Genomic DNA, 19,294 nt, shown 5'->3' on the forward strand with positions numbered 1-19,294 from the left:
ACCAAGGCCCTCTCTTGCTCTCAAACTCTGAATTAGGAACGAGGGGGTGATGAACCAAAACAGTCCCTGAGCCTAAAAAATTAGGATCTGATGAAGACTAAGTCTCATCCTGGGATCCGAAGGTTTTGGCCTATCCTGGATGTACACTTGACGTATTGCAATGGGTTTTAACTGCGTTTCTCAAAGTGGGGAGCCTCCTGGCCCACTGCCCATGTGGAAACGATCGCCCCCTTTGAGTCACAACGTGCGGTCAGGGGCTGCCCCTTCGGCAGTGCCTCCGCCACCTGCCTCTCTACCCACCTCCCCAGAGGCCCAGCAACTGTATACCTGCCTCCTACCCTGTAGGTTAGAGGCGTCCCCCGGGAATTTAAATGCACCTTGAACCACAAGTGCCCCTGGCGAATCTGAGCAGCAGCACAACCCTCACCAAGGTTTTCACAGGGTTTAGTGGAAATTGTCGCTTGTGGGGCATTTTCTAGTTCTGTGGCCACAGTGGTACCAGACCTGGCCTACACAGCACGGATTTCATTTGTGTTGCTGAATTAATAACCCTCAGATCCCCAAAGATCTAGCCAGCTTCTGAATGATAAATTTTGACTTTTTTTTTAAAAACAGAGCATCTATCTTTTTTGCAAAAAATAGAAGGAAATGGGACAGAGCTCTGTTTAGCTTTCCAGCTCTTGGAGTTGGGCAGCTAAACAGCCCTTGGGTACCAGTCAGGAATATTTTGCTTCTTAAATTATTTGGATAGGAATCTATATTCTTAGCTTTATGGAGTATTATTACCTGCCGTGTTACCTTGCTAAGCCATCATCACCTACGTCATCTCGGTCATTCAGATCACCCACACTCACCCACACGCGTCACCGCCATCACATGACCACCGACCTCATCTCCCTCAGCCACCGGTTTACCGTCCCAAGTCCCTTGTCATCCTGATTCAGAGCCCGACCCTCATCTCCCCCAAGCTCCCGATGTCTCACCCAAGACATTGTCCCCATCACTCCAGGCCCTTTATCATCCCCAGACCCCAAGCCCCCCTCCACCCTCGTCACCTTGTCCCTGATCCCCCCTGCACCCCACAGTCCCGTCGCCCCCCCCCCCAGGTGACCCCCTCCTGCCATCACTCCAAACCCCTATCTTTTTAGCTCCCCACCCTTCTCCACCCTCCTCCCCTCAGTTCACCCTCAATCCCCAAACCCTGTCACCCTCACTCGCCACCCTTGTCACCACTGCCAGGCCCCCTCCCGATCCCCAGCTCCCTTTGCCACCCCCCTGCCCTCCCCTCCCTGGCGCCCACCCCCAGTCTCCGATAACCCTCACCCCAACCCCTTCCTCCTTCCCCCCTTCCAGGTCATTGGAGTCACCATCTCATCTCATCTTGAGTTTGTTTTAAGGAATAAAATTTTAAAAAGACAAAAAAAAGAACTGTTGGCACGGTTGGGCGGGTGTCTGGCACCCCGCCCGGCCTCTCTCGCGTGAGACCCTGATCGAGTCTGCTGACGGTTCTGATATTCAGTTTCCCCCCAACGCCCAATTCTAACATGGGACGCAATGATCAAACTCTCTACTTCACGCTTTCGGTCTCCGTGCTGTAGAGAAGAGCCACGTCCCCTGACGACAAGGAAAAGACCCCCCCTCTGTCTATCCTTGGCCAAGTCCTCATCGGTTCATCCGTTCGTCCGTCATCCATTTGATCAGGAAGCATTTCTAAGCACCTGCTGAGTGCAAGGCGGTGCGCAGGGAGCTGAGGACACGCGGGATGCGGGGCCGCCTGGGTGCGGTGCGGACGCACAGGGGTCCCCAGGGAGCCTAGCACAGTGCAGGTAGATTAACGTGGGAGCGGAGAGTCCTGACCAGACGCCTCCCTTACAGCCTGACCATCTCACTTGCCCACGTGACAAATTCTCTCTTACCGGCACTTGATGAGGCCTCCCCACCCAAATTCCACGCGCCCACCGCACACATCCCGCGAGATCAGAACTGGGTCAGCAGCCTCGCCACGGTCTTCACGTCACGCAGAAATGGTCCATTCCATCCTCTGTGGGGTAACCAGATTCTGCTGAGAGTGTTGGGATCCTTGACTGCCCATCCACACCTCGGTGTGTTTGGAGTAGTGTGTAGTTTACGCCAATAACGGGGAAGCTTAAAGACAGCCGTCGGAGACATGATCACCAATTCGGTCCCCAAACTGAGAGAGGAGCGGGCGTTATGATCTTGTGACCAAAAAATTTCAAACATGTCGATGATGAGCTCTTTTTAGCTTTCCCGTCTCTGCAACCAGACATGCAAAAAAATTTTTGTTTATTGAAAAAATAAACAAAAACCAAGGGCTACCTCATGTGTTGCTTTGGTTTGTTGTACGCGCCGGGCTACACACACGTCCCTCCCTGCTGGTGGTCTTTGACCTGGGCGAGAAGGGTCAGGGGCCCACACTTTGGAGGGCCTTGCTCTGACCCGGTCCAGTCCTTCCCATGCAGCAGAGGAGGCCACAGGCCTCCCAGACCACACTCTGGGGCTGGGAGCACAGGCATTTCCTGCCCATTGGTCCCACCTCCAGGGCCTGCAGGGCCTCTTTCTTCTGTCTCCAATGGGTGGCTGTTAGTGGGTGGTGGGGATGGAGCTGGGGCGTGAGGGTGAGGGGTGAGGGGTTCCACATGGGAGCACTTGAGGACCCTCGAAGCAGAGCCAGGGATCAGCTCCCCCCCAGGTATCAGATTCCAGACCAGAACTGCAGGGCGTCTGAGAATTCCATGCTGACCTCTGGCCTTCCGGGATTTAGGGAAAGTGGGATTGCCCAGGTGAGGGAGTAGAACAGATTTGGTTTGATACTAAATTAGGGGGACTTGGAATCTTTTCATCGTTGGCACAGCAGGTATATGGACCCTGTGTATACTCCTGACTTGGGCCCTGCTCATGACCGGAGGGACCTGCCTCTCTTCTGGCCACAAGCATGTCCACTCAGCTCAGTAAAACCACGCATGGAGTGTCCACCTGAGAAGGGTCAGCCAGAGTCCCCACCGAGGGCAAAGGAGCCTCAGTCAAGCCCTTTATCCTTGCTGGCCTGCCAGCCCTGGGGTGGGGTCTCCTTTCCACGTCCTCTCTGGGGCTGTCCTCTGCCAGGTCACCGCCACTGTCTACCCAGCTGCCCCTCCTGGCCCCAGGCCCCCTGAGAGTCGTCCCCTCTCGGACCCACCTCTTCCCTCCATGCTGCTCCGGTCTCCTGTCTGGCCACCCCCTACTTAGCTGGGAAGGTGGGTAGTGGGTGTCTCATCAGTGCAGGAACACACAGAGGGGTGGCCAGGGCGATACAACCTCAGGGGTGGATGCTGTTCCAAAAACTATAAAAAAAAATAGGATGGCAAAGCTGAGGTTATCAACATGGAAACTTCTATGAAAAGAATTTTATATTAATGATCACCATGCCTCAATATGGCCAGCAGGAATAATGCTGGGAGAAGACCCCAAAGTGGCCCAGCTCTGTTACCTGACTTGGGGTGCAGAACATTTGACCCTTTGATGGAACAGGGGAGGCCCAGGCTAGACACAGTCCCAGAGCAAAAAAAAAAAAAAAAAAAAAAAAAAAAAGATAAAGATATTTCGATTCTTTTTTCAAAGCTAGGAGAACCCCAGTGCTAAAACCTGACCAAGTTAACCATCCTAAGTAGAGAAACAAAATCTTTAATACAATAACAAATCAAAACAGGCACATGTTTTTTAAAAACTCATGATCAAGTAGAGCATTTGCTGGGAAAGCAAGTCTAATTTCGTTTTAATAAATGCACTCTTAGACAGTGAGCCCCGGAGTGACCAGGAGGGAGACAACCATGACGGATAACTGGGGTGGCTGTTAGTCAAGCCGAGGGTCAGGCAGGTGACCTGGGAGGAGAAGCCAACCAGCCTGTGGGACCTGCCCCCTCCCACGGGGCAGCGGTGGCTGATGGGCTGGGTCAGCATGGGTGAGGGGGCGCTGGGGTGCCCTGGGGGGAAGGGGCTGGGCTGCTGCAGTGTGTGGGGCGTGGGCTCAGCGCGGGGTGGTGCCGGCCATGAGGACCCAAGGATGGGGAAGCCTCAGTGGTTGGGGGGGGCGTAGGGGTGAGGCTGGTGCATCAGGAGGGATTGTCGCCATGAGGGGCCCTTGCAGGGTACCCAGAGCTCGGGGAGCAGGCCAATGAAAATACCCAGTAGACTCCAAGCGGAGGAATAAACAGGAGCTGCGCACGGAGGGAGCCAATGGATGGGGGCTTCCCGAAGGAGAGGGAGGAAGTGGGCTCCGTGGGCCCAGTCCAGGCTCCCAGCGCTGAGCGGCCTGGGTGGCTTCAGGTTCCACGACCCTCTGCCCCTGGGTCTGGGGAATGTCCGCGAAGCCAACTACAGATGATAACACACTTGGCGATCTCCGGCCCTGGGGCTTTCTTCTCTTTAGTGACTCTCTCCTACTGCTGAAGAAGAAAGCTTTGGACTGCATATCACTCACCCGAGAACCTCGCGGAGCTCAGAGGAGGAAGGAGGGGGAAGGCCAGCCCCAGGCCCCAGCGTGGGGGAGGAAGTTCCCAGCTAATTCGGAACCACTGAGGGCTGTACCCTGCGGAGAAGCATGCGCGGCTCCAGACTCTGCTGCACCGTGACCGTGGCCAAGATGCAAGCCAGGAGTGGATCAAATTTCAACCCAAAATACAGGCCAAAAGAAAAAAATAAATAAACAGTTCAGTAGATGCCAGAGGGAATTTGATAAAATACATCTCTGATTTTAAAAAAAATTAAGCAAACTAGGAAAACATGCATATCTCCTCAATGTCATTAAGAAATTCTATCTTAATCAACGTTCGGTATCCTACTGATCAAGAAAACCCAAGGGCAGGTAAAGCTGTGTTTTGTACAGCAGGAAGAGGCCCTGGCTTTCGGGTCAGAGGGGCCTGGCTTTACACTTGGCTCTGTCCCTCGGGCCACCTACTATCTATATGTCTACTTCCTCATCTGCAAAGGAGCAGTGTCTCAGTCAGCTCTGGCCACCAGAACAAAATACCATAAATACCATAGACCTGGTGCTTTAAACAACAGACATTTATCGTTTATTTCTCACGGTTCTGGGACTGGGAAGAGATCAGGGTGTCAGCATGATAGGGTTCTGGTGAAGGCTTGCAGATGGCCATGTTCTTGCTGTATCCTCACATGGGAGAGAAAGGGAGAGAGAGACAGAGACCGAAAGAGAGAGAGAGAGAGAAAGAGACAGAGAAAGAAGAGCAAGACCCAACTCTTTGGTGTCTTCTTAGGAGGCCACTAATCCCATCATGAGGACCCTCATGACCTAATTACCACCCAAAGGCCCCAACTCCACATACCATTATTTGGGGGGGGGTTAGAGCTTCAATATAGGAATTTGCAGAGGAAGGGGACATAATTCAGTCCATAGCAAGCAGGTAAGGAGAACAATTAGTGCCACTATTATTCCAGAACTTCTAGCCAATGTAATAAAACAAGAAAAAGTAAAACATAGAAAGGAGATTAAATGTTTATTAAAGATGACATCATTGTCTACCACAAAAACTCAGGAGAATGACCCGAAGATAACATGAGACATTAGCAAGATCGTACACACACTCTACATCTATAAAAGCCTATATACCAATAACATCCTGTTAAAAACATATACTGGGGGAAATTCCCTGGTGGTCCAGTGGTTAGGACTCTGTGCTTTCACTGCTGAGGGCCCGGGTTTGATCCCTGGTCAGAGAACTAAGGTCCCACAAGCTGCACCATGCAGCCAAAAAAAAAAAAAAGTATATATATATATATGTGTGTGTGTGTGTGTGTGTGTGTGTGTGTGTGTGTATATATATATTATATATATATATACACTGGTCTGAGTAGTTAAGTCCAATATTATAAGCATACTAATTATCCCCAAGATTAATTTATAAGTTTAATGCTATTTATTGGCATTAGATCATTAGACAATATGATTTTAAGGTTTATCTTTTAAAAAGTGAAGTGGTAAGAATAATTTAAAAAATAGTGAAGGGGCAAGATGCACCATCCGATATTAAAACCGAAAGCCATAAAAGTAAAAATAGTGTGTCTTGCATGAAGCAGACACATAATATTGGTTTTCCGAATAGGGGAATAAAGAAATGCACGCATGAGTGATAGCTTTGAAAGAATCTAATCTCCAGCCTCACCTCCTTATTTACAAATGTGGAAAGAGACCAAAAGAATAACTAGCCTGAAGTGTTTCAACTTTGCCCCTCAGGAGACATTCAGTAATGTCTGGAGACATTTTTCATTGTCAAAACTGGGTGGGCGCTGCTGTCAACTAATGGGTAAAGACCAGAGACGCTGCTAAACTAAGTCTACAAAGCTCAAGATAGCCTCCACAACAAGAATTACTCGGCCCCAAATATTACTGATGCCCAAGTTTAGAAACCCCAGCCTAAGATGGTAGGGCAGGAAATGAAATAACACGAATAGCCCATGACTAAGTCTACGCAGTTAACATTGTGTGAAGTAACTTATTCCACACCCCCCAGCTTTGCTGAGATATAACTGACACATGACATTGTGTAAGTTTAAGGTGTACAACGTGATAAATTTGATACACGTATATATTGCAAAATGATGACCACAGTAGGGTTAGTTAACACATCCTTCTCCTCACCGAATTACCATTTTTGGTTGTTGTTGTAGTGGGAACATTTAAGATCTAGTCTTTTAGCAAATTGCAAATATACAATACAGTATTGTTAACTATAGTCACCATTTGTGCGTTAGATCCCCAGAACTTATTCATCTTATAATTGGAAGTGTGTTCCCTTTGGCCAATATCTCCTCGTCTCTCCCACCCACCCCAGCCCCTGGCAACCACCAACCAAATCTCTGTTTCTATGAGGTCAGGTTTTTTAGGTTTCACATATACAAGTCATACAGTATCTGTCTTTCTCTTATTTCACTTAGCCTAACGCCCTTCAGATTCATCTATGTTTTCACGAAAGGGAGGATTTACTTCTTTTTATGGCCGAATAATATTCCATCGTGTGTGTGTGTGTGTGTGTGTGTGTATGTGTGTGTATATGTATACATTTTCTTTATCCATTCATTCACTGATGGACTCAGGTTGTTTCCATGTGTTGGCCACTGTACATAATCATGCAATGAACCTAGGGGGCCAGATATCTCTTTCAGAGAGTGATTTCATTTCCTTCGGATAGATACCCAGACATGGGATTGCTGGATCATGTAGTAGTTCTATTTTTAATTTTTTGAGAAACCTCCAGGTGGTTTTCCATAGTGGCTGCACCCATTTCCATTCCCACCCGCAGTGCACAAGTGTCCCCTTTTCTCCACATCCTCACCAGCACTTGTTATCTCTTGTCTTTTTGATAATGTGTGCTTAGTACAGCATCATCTTCTGTAATTCACTCAACAACCCAAGAGGTAGATAATATTATCTTCTAGTGCTACAGATAATGAAACTCGGGCTCAGAGAAGACAAAACATGTGCCCAAGATCATCGGGCTAGAAAGTGGTTGAGCTAAACCCAGCATCAAGATCTCCAAATATTTATGCCAATTCTCTTTCTGCTACCTGATCCTTTCTTCTATTTTTTAAAATAATTTATTTCCAATTTTCTTAGTATTAGTAAATGTGCTTCGCTTCAAGTTTCTGGGAGACAGGCAATCTCAGTCTGTCATTCCTAAAGCTCATCAGGAAGAATCTTGGGTAGAATGAGCTTCCAGCCTTTGTCATTTCAGGGTGGAGCAACTCTGCTTACCTCCTGGTCCACCTACTCTCTGACTATGAAATAACTCACTCTGCCTGTGATGGCTCCCCCTGACCCCCGGCCCCCCTACCTAGTGGCATCCCCAGATGTCACTCTGCCAAGTTGTGGATAAGAATGGAATCAGGACCGTTTGCTGTCATTATTATCATCAATCATAACAGTACCTAACTATTCTTAAGGCTAAGGTACTGCACTCCTTTTATTGGAGCATAGTTGATTTATAATGTTGTGTTAGTTTCAAGTATACAGCAAAGTGATTCAGTTTTATATATATATATATATATATATATATATATAGATAGATAGATAGATAGATAGATATCCATTCTTTTTCAGTTTCTTTTCCCATATAGGTTATTACAGAGTACTGAGTAGAGTTCCCTGTGCTATTATTATACAGTAGGTCCTTGTTAGTTATCTATTTTACATATAGTAGTGTGTATATGTTAATCCCAACCTCCTAATCTATCACCTCCCCCCCCAACTTTCCCTTTGGTAACCATAAGTTTGATTTTGAGATCTATGAGTCTGTTTCTCTTTGGTAAATAAGTTCATTTGTAACATTTTAAAAAAATTAGATTCCACATATCAGCGATATCGTATAGTATGCGTCTTTCTCTGTCTGACTTACTTCACTTAGTATGATCAACTCTAGGTCCATCCATGTTGCTGCAAAAGCCCTTCATTTGTATCTTAGACTTTTCAGGGATTCCTGGACACTGGCTCTGAATTAATACTAATTCCTGTGGACCCAAAGCACCACTGTGGTCCACCAGTCAGAGTAGGGGCTTTTGGAAGTCAAGTGATTAGTGAAGCTTTATTCAGGTCTGTCTCATAGTGGGCCTGGTGGGTCCCTGAACCCTCCCTGTGGTCATCTCCCCATCTGGAATTCATAATTGGAATAGACACGCTCAACAACAGTCAGAAGACCCACGTTGATTCTCTGATCCATGGAGTGGGGGCTATGATGGTAGGAAAGGCCAAGTGGAAGCCGCTAGAACTGCTTCTTTCTATGAAAATCATACACCAAAATTAATACTGTATTCTTGGAGGGATTGCTGAAATCAGTGCCACCGTAAAAGATGTGAAAGATGCCGGGTGGTGATTCCTACAATATTCTCATTCAACCTCCCTATTTGGTCTGAGAAGAAATAGATGGGATCTTGGAGAATGACAGTAAATTATTATAAACTAATCAGGTGGTGATTCCGATTTGCGGCTGCTTTTCTAGCTGTGGTTTCATTGCTGGAGCAAATCCACACATTGCCTGCTGACACCTGGGATGTAGCCGGTGTGCTAGTGCACGCTTCTTTCTTTATACCTATTAGTAAAACCACCAACCAGGTGGCAAGGCCAGCAATACATTACCACCGTCCTTCCTCGGGGCATGTCAGTTCTCCAGCCCTTTCATAATCTACTCCCCAGGGATTTTGTTTGTCTTTCCCTTCCCAGGACACCTTGCTGATTCATCACATTGATGCTATTCCACTGATTGGACCTGGTGAGCAGGACAAAATGCAGGTAAAATGCCTGCATGCCAGAGGGTGGGAAATAAATCCCACAAAAATTCAGGGGTCCTCCACCTTGGTGAAAATTCTAGATGTTCAATGATTTGAGGGCATGTTGATATATTCTTTCCAAGGTGAAGGATAAGTTGCTTCATCTGCTGCCTCCTATCAATATGAAAGGAAGACAACTTCTAGTGAAACTCTTTTGGATTTTGGAGGCAACATATATCCATTCTGACACCTTTATTGAAAGACCTGAAAATCTGCTGGTTTTGAGTGGGGCCCACAACAAGAGCCCGGGCTGCCATCCAAGCTGCTCTGCCTTTGGGGCCACAAGATCCAGCGGGTCCAGTGGTGCTGGAAGTGTCAGTGGCAGAGAAGATGCTGTTTGGAGCCTTTAGCAACCCCTCCTAAGTGAACCACAGTGCAGACCATTGGAATATTGGAGCCAATTCCTGCTATCCTCTGTGGGTAACTGCTCTCCATTTGAGAGTAGTTGAGAAACAATTTTTTATTTGCTGCTGGGCTTTCACAGAGATTGAACTCTTGACCATGGGCAACCAAGCTACCCATTGTGGACCAGATGTATTCTGACCCTCTAAGCCTTATTCAGGCCCACACAGCAGCACTCCATCATCAAATAGAAGTGGTGTCTATAAGTTCAGTTTCAAGCAAGACCTTAAGGCAAAAGTGAGTCGTATGGGGAAGTGACTCAGATACCCACGGCCGCTATTCTTTGCTATATCACCTTCTCTCTGTCAATCTGTATTTATGGCGTTCCCATAAATGGGGAGTCCCCATAAACTTCCAGCTAAGTGAGGAAGAAAATTCTCCATCCTGGTTTATAGATGGCTCTGCATGATATAAAGGTACCATCCCAACCTGGACAGCTACAGAACTATAGCCCTACCCTGGGACAGCCCTGAAGGCCAGTGATGAGTGGAACTCCTACCAATGGGCAGAATTTCGATTTTTCATTTTGTCTAGAAGGAGAGACGGCCAGAGATACGGGTCTGTATTGATTGATGGATTATGGCTAATGGTTTGGCTGGGTGGTCAGAGAATTGGAAGAAATCAGTGGATAGACCCCTCCAAATCGGCACAGAGCATGAAGATATTTGTGCCTCATGGGAATGGTCACCAAGGTCTTCAAAGACTGGCCTCAGTAGAGGGAGATTTCACTAACCAAGTAGCTGGGGTGGCCTGTTTTGTGGATATTGGACAGTTTTCTTTCTCAGCCACATTGTCCTTGTCCCAGAGGCTCAGGAACAAAGCAGCCATGTCGGAAGGGACGGAAGTTGTGCATGGTCTCAGCATCCTTTACTTCCACTCTCCAAGGCAAGTCATCTCTAGCCACTGCCGAGGGCTCAATTTGTCAACAGCAGAGATCAGTACTGAGTCCTGATACAGCATCATTCCCCAAGGGGTCATCTAGCTACCTGGGCACAGATTGATTACATTGGACCCCTTCCATCAGGGAAGGGGGGAGCACTTTGTTCTTACTGGAACAGATATTGACTCTGGATATGCATTTGCCTTTCCTGCCCTCAACGCTTCTGCCAAAACGAGCATCCATGGATCTACCGAATGCTTCCATCATTGACACAACAATGATTCTATTGAGCGGGTGTTGAGACCGCCATCTGGCCACTTGAATTCCCTATGGCACTGAATCAACAAGCAAAGAAGGGGGTTACTGTACTGGCTGGGGCGATTAATGCTGACTATCGGGGAGAAATTGGGTTGCCACTACACGCTGGGGGAAAGGAGGGGTATGTCTGGAATGCAGAAAGTCTCCTAGGGGCTTCTTATTACTCCCAGGTGCTATGATTAAAATCAATGGAAAACTTTAATGACCTAATTCATGCAGAACCTCCAATAGCCCAGACTCTTCACGAGTAAATGCTTGGGCCACTCTGCAAGGCAAAGAACCGTGAGTAGCTGAGAGGCTTGCTAAAGGCAAAGGGAATGTGAAATGGGCGTGGGAAGAAGATAGTTATAAATATCAATACCAGCTACAACGGTGGAGCCAGTTCTAGGAATGACTGTAGGAATTACGAGTAGTTCTTCCTTATTTTGAATATGTCTATGTATCTATATGCCCGATATTCTTGTTTTCTCCCATTCTCTCATCTCTGTTTCATTTAGCCTAAGATGTAGCAAAAGTCATTAACGTTCTATCTCAGTATTTAAGTTATGGGATTTAAGAAGAGGCACGTCCCCAAGTCCTGGCCGGACGTGTGTGTTTAGCTCCATGGGGAAGGTCTGGGATTCTGCATGATGCTCATATCAGAAGCTTCACAGGCAAGGAGGACTGACCTCGGTCTGTTTATCCTTGTGGGGTTCCAGCTCTGCTTATGGATTCCAGCTTGCTCTTGATCCCCGACCCCCCTCACATTCCTCTTATCTTCCTGACTGCCTGCCCTGCGTTCCTCAAACTCCAGCAAAGACAACAGACTCTGCAGAGCCTGCTTACTAGCTCCCCCAGCTGTGCAAGGTCAGAGCCCCCTCTCTCTCTGCCCCCTCCCTCGGAGTTGTTCAACTCCTAGGATCGAACCCTGACTAATACAGCTCCCAAGCCACGCCTCTCGACTTCTCTGTGATCCGAACCCCCTCTTGGAGTGGGCATCGGAGGAGACCCGTGCAACAAAACACATGTGAAAGTTTTTTACCTTCATTTAGTTGGCCCGTGTGTTCCAGACCCCTCTAAGGGCAGTGCCCGGTGCGTAGGATTGTACCCCACTCAATCCACAGTCTGAAGTTATTTCCAGCTCAGGCCTCATAGAGGTTATTGTCAAAGAAGTCCCTAGAGGTCCCAGTTTTATGCAATCACGATTTTTCATCATTTTAGACATTGATGTCCAAAAACGGTTCAGTTACCCGTTCATAGAATAGTTGCCCTCGTTTTTATCATCTGTCTTTTAGGCTTTTGTTTTGTTTTGTTTTGTTTTTCACCACCCCTCTCTCCCTACCAGCTGCGAGGAAAAAGGAGAAGGGAGAATTGATTCATGATAAATGCTGGGCTTAATTGTGTATGATTAAATCAAGAGTGAAATACCAATTGTTGCAGGTTGGATTCCCCTGGAAATATACTCTAAGTGGAGATTCCTGTACGAGAGCTTTGTTGAGAAACATTCTTAAGATCAGCACCCGTGGTGGGCGGTTGGGGGGTTGGGGAACAAGGGACCAGGTGTGGATCGTGGAGTGGGGTAACCGCGAAGGACTCAGATAATCATGTGTGGGGTTTGGGAGCTGGGATGGCCCTTCAGAGATGTCCCACATTGGGACTTCCCTGGTGGTCCAGTGGTTAGGACTCTTTCATTGCTGGGGCACGGGTTCGATCCCTGGTCCAGGAACCAGGATCCCAAAAGCCGTGTGGACCAAAAAAAAAAAAAAAAAAAAAAGAGTTGTCCCACATTGGAGGAAGGGAGCTAGGTCTTTATATCTCCGTATTGACCAGTCATTGGATGTGGATTGCCCCAGAAAAAGGGCTCTGACCTTGGGCAAGGAGGTCCTCTGCAGCCAAGGGCAATGGTAGAAGTAGGAGGTGGGACTCAGTTGAGAGCTGTCGGCTACGACCCTCCCAGCCCCCGAGAGCAGCCAATACAGTCCAGCCCCGGTGCCCCTGGATCCCACTTGCTTCATGTAACAGTTTCTGAGAGCAACTCCTCCAGGACTTAGGGGTCTCTTTCCCCAGGGAAACCTCACAAGAGGAACATTATGGGATGAACTTTCTCCCCCTGCAACTGCAGCTGATCTTGAGGCCACGCACGATAGTCAGTGTCTTCAACTTTTCCCACCCAGTCTATATTCCTCTCATCATTCCAGGTATGTAGTACCTGTCATGGTCTAGGTGGCCCACAGGTAGCGGTACCCAACCCTCAGCCCCGTGGGATCTGAAACCTTGGTCACCGTGCACTGCTCAGGCCATGGTTCTGTACTGGTCCATTTACCACTAAACCAGGCAGAGGTGTTCTTAGAGGGCCCAGAAAATAACCTGGGTGCCAAGTCTCTTCCTTCCTGTTCTCATCATTTCACTGAAACCCCATCTCCTCCTGATAATCAACGTCAATTTCTCCTGCCAGATGGTGGCTCTTTTCCTTGTTCACTGGTCTCTGTGCATAAAGAGCTGGACATGACTGGGCAGCAACTGAATTTGAAGCTTAGTGAGGGCAGTAGTAGAAGGAGGACCTTAGCAAATCCTGTCTCTTGAGAAGCAATGAGAAGATTGGACGATATTGTCAAAAACAAGCATTTCAGAAACTCTGGAAATTAACCAAAGGCATATAACAAATTGAAAGACGTTTATTCAAGGAAAGCTACTTAACCTTGGTTGACAATGATGGGATCCATGCCACTATAACATGGGGCTGCTCCCATCTCCCCAAATGGATGTGGCAGCATAAAGACCAGCAGTCTTGCTGCTGTTGGATAGCGTTGATTTAATTTGGAGCTCCAGAGAAAAGCCCCTTCTCTGGGGGCACTGTCAAAAGCAATTGCTGTCTCTCCAGAAAACAATCAAGAAAGGCCAATATCACAGTTGCCCAGGGCTGTAATACTGATTCAGAAAAGCGGCAGATCAGCCAAAATTTTAACAGATCTGGGGGATGGGATAGCCATAGGGGGCTTTGTTAAGGCCCCCCACATTCCTGGGGATCTGGAAGGCTGTGCACATGTATGTGTTCAGGAAAGATGGGAGAGGGTCTGGTTATCTACTTGGCTCTGGCTGACCGTGCACAAGCAGGCAGGGAAAGCCAGGACAGGCTTGTAAATTGCCTGGGCTTTGAATGTGTGCCTGACCACAACAAGAGTGGGGAAACCTTACTGGCTCAGGGTGTTTAAGCAAAACCTACAACCAGCTGCTGGCTGACTATGAAGCTATGCTTACTCAAATCAACTTATAGGAAGCCAGGTTAACAATGAAGCCAAGAACATTTTTTTAAAAAAAGCGTAGGGCTTCCCTGGTGGCGCAGTGGTTGAGAATCCGCCTGCCAATGCAGGGGACACGGGTTCGAGCCCTGGTCTGGGAAGATCCCACATGCCGCGGAGCAACTAGGCCCGTGCGCCACAACTACTGAGCCTGTGCGTCTGGAGCCTGTGCTCCGCAACAAGAGAGGCCGCAATAGTGATAGGCCCGCGCACCGCGATGAAGAGTGGCCCCCGCTTGCCGCAACTGGAGAAAGCCCTCGCACAGAAACGAAGACCAACACAGCCAAAAATAAAAAAAAAAAAAAAAAAAAAAAAGCATAGATATTAGTGTTTATACACTGGAGGGGAGACAGTCTCTAAATAATTCATCCAGCCTATTTACTAAACAAACAAATAAATTCAGCAACAACCCCCGGGGGAGGCAAATCAGGATCCAGCTTTCTTATAATAAATTATCCAAAATGTCTAGTTTCTAACAAAAATTGTGAAACATACAAAGAGAAATACGCAGTCACACACAGGAAAGAAGCAGTTGGTAGAAGTTGTCTCTGAGGGAGCCTAGGTGTTGGACTTGGTAGGCAAAGACCTAAAACCAGCTATTATGAATATGTTCAAAGATCTAAAGGAAACTGTTTTTTAAAGAATTACACAGTGAAGGAAACTATCAACAAAACAAAAAGGCAACCTACTGAATGAGTGGAGATATTTGCAAACGATACATCCAATAAGGGGTTAATAGCCAAAATACACAAAGAACTCATACAACTCAACATAAAATAACAACCAAGCTGATTAAAAATTAGGCAGAGGACCTGAATAGAAATTTCTCCAAAGAAGACATACGGATGGCCAACAGGCACATGAAAAGGTGTTCAACATCTCTAATCACCGGGGAAATGCAAATGAAAACTATAATGAGATATCACCTCACACCTGTCAGAATGGCTATTATTAAAAAGCCAACAAATAACAAGTTTGGCAAGGATGTGGAGAAAAGAGAACCCTCGTACCCTGTTGGTGGGAATGTAAATTGGTGCAGCCACTATGGAGAACAGTATGGAGGTTCCTCAAAAACTCAAAAAAAGAACCACAGATAACCAACAAGGACCTACTGTATAGCACAGGGAACTATACTCAATATCTTGTAATAAACTGTAATGGAAAAGAATCTAAAAGAGAATAGATGTATATGTATAACTGAATCACTTTGCTGCACACCTGAAACTAACAGAACATTGTAAATCAACTATATTTCAATAAAATTAAAAAACAAAATAGAACTACCATATGCTCCAGAAATTCCACTTCTGGTTATTTTCCCAAAGAAAATGAAAACACTAATTAGAAAAGATATATGCACCCCAATGTTCATTGCAGTATTATTCACAATAGCTAAGATATGGAAGCAACATAAGTGCCTGTCGACAGATGAATGGATTACTCAGCTATAAAAAAAAAGAATGAAATCTTGCTTTTTGTGACGACATGGGTGGACCTAGAGGGTATTACGCCTAGTGAAATAAGTCAGACAGAAAAAGACAAGTGCTGTATGATATCATTTATAATTGGAATCTAAAAAACAAATGAACAAACAAAACAGAAAGAGTCACAAATACAGAGGACAAACAGGTGGTTGCTAGAGGGGAGGAGGGGCAGAGGATGAATGAAATAGGTGAGGGAAATCAACAGGTACAAACTTCCAGTTACAAAATAAATGAGTCATGGGGATGAAATGTACAGCATGGGGAATATAGTCAAGATTAATGTAATATCTTTGTATGGTGGGGACTTCCCTGGTGGCGCAGTGGTTGAGAATCCGCCTGCCAATGTAGGAGACATGGGTTTGATCCCTGGTCTGGGAAGATCCCACATGCCATGGAGCAACTAAGCCCATGCACCACAACTACTGAGCCTGCGCTCTAGAGCCCACGAGCCACAACTACTGAGCCCACATGCCACAACTACTGAGCTTGCGCTCTAGAGCCCGCGAGCCACAACTGCTGAAGCCTGTGCACCTAGAGCCTGTGCTCCGCAACAAGAGAAGCCCGTGCACCGCAACCAAGAGTAGCCCGCACTCGCCACAACTAAAGAAAGCCCGTGTGCGGCAACGAAGACGCAACTCAGCCAAAAATAAAATAAATAAATTAAATAAATTAAAAAAAAAAAAAGAACCAGATAGAAATTCTGGAGTTGAAAAGTATAACTGAAATGAAAAATTCATTGGAGGGGCTCAAAGGCAGACTTGAACTGGAAAAAGAAAGACTCAGCAAACTTGAAGATAAAGCAATAGAAACTAAAGAACAGAAGGAAAAAGGAATGTGTACCATGAACAGAGCTTCAAGATCTTGTGTGACCATCAGTGAATGGCAAAGAAATTTTTTCTGAAGAAATAAGAGCTGAAAATTCCCCCAAATTTGGCTTTAAAAAACCCATCAGTATATGTCTGCAATAAATTCAACAAATGTCAGAGGATAAACCAAAAAAAAATTCACACCTACACGTACCATAGTCAAAGGTTATGACTATCATATACGTCATCAAAGACAAAGTCTTGAAAGCACCAGCAGTAAAATGACTCATCGTGTACAAGAAAACCACAATCGGATTATCTTTAGAAATAATGGAAACCAGAAGGCAGTAAGATGACATCGTCAAAGTGCTAAAAGAAAAAACAGTTGAGTTTTCTATATCTAGAAAAATTATCCTTCAAACATGCAGTGAAGTAAAGACACACCCAGATAAGCAAAGGCTGAAAGAATTCATTGCTAGCAGACCTACCTTATAAAAAATACTGAAGGATGTTCTTCAGGCTAAGAAGAAATGATACCAGATGGTAACGTGAACCTACATGAAGAAATAAAGAGCACCCATAAAGGTGATTATGTAGGTAAATATAAAAGGTATGATCGGGACTTCCCTGGTGGTGCAGTGGTTAGGAATCCGCCTGCCAATGCAGGGGACACGGGTTCCAGCCCTGGTCTGGGAAGATCCCACTTGCCGCGGAATTACTAAACCCGTTCGCCACAACTACTGCGCCTGCGCTCTAGAGCCCGAGAGCCACAACTACTGAGCCCTTGTGCCACAACTACTGAAGCCCGCACACCTAGAGCTCATGCTCCGCAACAAGAGAAGCCACCACAATGAGAAGCCCACGCACTGCCACGAAGAGTAGCCCCTGCTTGCTGCAGCTAGAGAAAGCCTGGGCGCAGCAAGACCCAGTGCAGCCAAAATAAATAAATAAATTAAAAATATGATCAATGTATTTTTTTAACTTTTAATTTTATATTGGAGTATAGTTGATTAACAATGTTGTGTTTGTTTCAGGTGTACCACAAAGTGATTCAGTTATACATATACATGTATCTATTCTTTTTCAAATTCTTTTCCCAGTTAGGTTGTTACAGAATATTGAGCAGAGTTCCCTGTGCTAGACAGTAGGTCCTTGTTGGTTATCCATTTAAAATATAGCAGTGTGTACACGTCAATCCCAAACTCCCTAACTATCCCTCCCCCTGCCCCGTCCTTCCCCCCGGTAATCATAAGTTTGTCGAGAAATGCATATCAAAACTACAATGAGATATCACCTCACACCAGTCAGAATGGCCAACATTAAAAAATCCACAAACAATAAATGCTGGAGAGGGTGTGGAGAGAAGGGAACCCTCTTGCACTGTTGGTGGGAATGTAAATTGGAGTAGCCACTATGGAGAACATTATGGAGGTTCCTTGAGAACTAAAAATAGAGCTACCATATGATCCTGCAATCCCACTCTTGGGCATATACCCGGAGAAAAACATGGTCTGAAAGGATACATGCACCCCAATGTTCATTGCAGCACTCTTTACAATAGCCAAGACATGGAAGCAACCTAAATGTCCATCAACAGAAGAATGGATAAAGAAGATGTGGTACATCAGGGAGATCAGCTCGGTGCTTTGTGACCACCTAGAAGGGTGGGATAGGGAGGGTGGGAGGGAGGGAGACTCAAGAGGGAAGAGATATGGGGATATATGTATATGTATAGCTGATTCACTTTGTTATAAAGCAGAAACTAACACACCATTGTAAAGCAATTATACTCCAATAAAGATGTTAAAAAAAAAGATGTGGTACATATATACAATGGAATATTACTCAGCCATTAAAAAGAATGAAATAATGCCATTTGCAGCAACATGGATTGACATAGAGATTGTCATAATGAGTGAAGTAAGTCAGACAGAGAAGAGAAATATCGTTTGATATCACTTAGATGCAGAATCTAAAAAAAATGATCAATATATTTTAAATCTTTTCTTCTCTTAATTGATGTAGAACACAACTGCATACAATGATAATTATAAAACTGTATTGTTGGGCTTATACAAAGTTGTATATTTATATGGCAATATTAGCACAAAGGAAAGGGAAGGGAAGGGAGATACACTGGAACCAAATTTCTATATCCCATTGGAATTTAGTTAGTATTAATCCTAAATAAATTGTTTTAAGTTAAGATGCATATTGTAGGACTTCCCTGGTGGCGCAGTGGTTAAGAATCTGACTGCCAATGCAGGGGACGTGGGTTCGATCCCTGGTCTGGGAAGATCCCACATGCTGCAGAGCAACTAAGCCCGTGAACCGCAACTACTGAGCCCGCGTGCTGCAACTACTGAAGCCTGTGCTCCTAGAGCCCGTGCTGCACAACAAGAGAAGCCACCGCAATGGGAAGGCTGCGCACCAAAACAAAGAGTAGCCCCCGACCGCAGCAGCTAGAGAAAGCCCGCTTGCCACAGCAAAGACCCAATGCAGCCAAAAATAAATAAATAAATAAATTAATTTAAAAAAAGATGCATATTGTAATCCCCAGAAAAATCACTAGGAAAATAATTTTTAAAATATTGTTTTAAAAAATGAATGACAATAGTACAGTAGGAAATATCCATTTAACACGAAAGAATGAAATAACAGGAATAGTTGAATGAAAAAGGCATGAGACATAAAGAAAACAGATAGCAAAATAGCAGCTGTATGTTGAACCATACATTACATTCAGTACAAATGTAATCATTACATTCAGTATAAATAAAGACTCAAAAA

Source organism: Balaenoptera ricei, chromosome 2 (genome assembly GCF_028023285.1).
Source record: "Balaenoptera ricei isolate mBalRic1 chromosome 2, mBalRic1.hap2, whole genome shotgun sequence".
Lineage (NCBI taxonomy): Eukaryota > Metazoa > Chordata > Mammalia > Artiodactyla > Balaenopteridae > Balaenoptera > Balaenoptera ricei.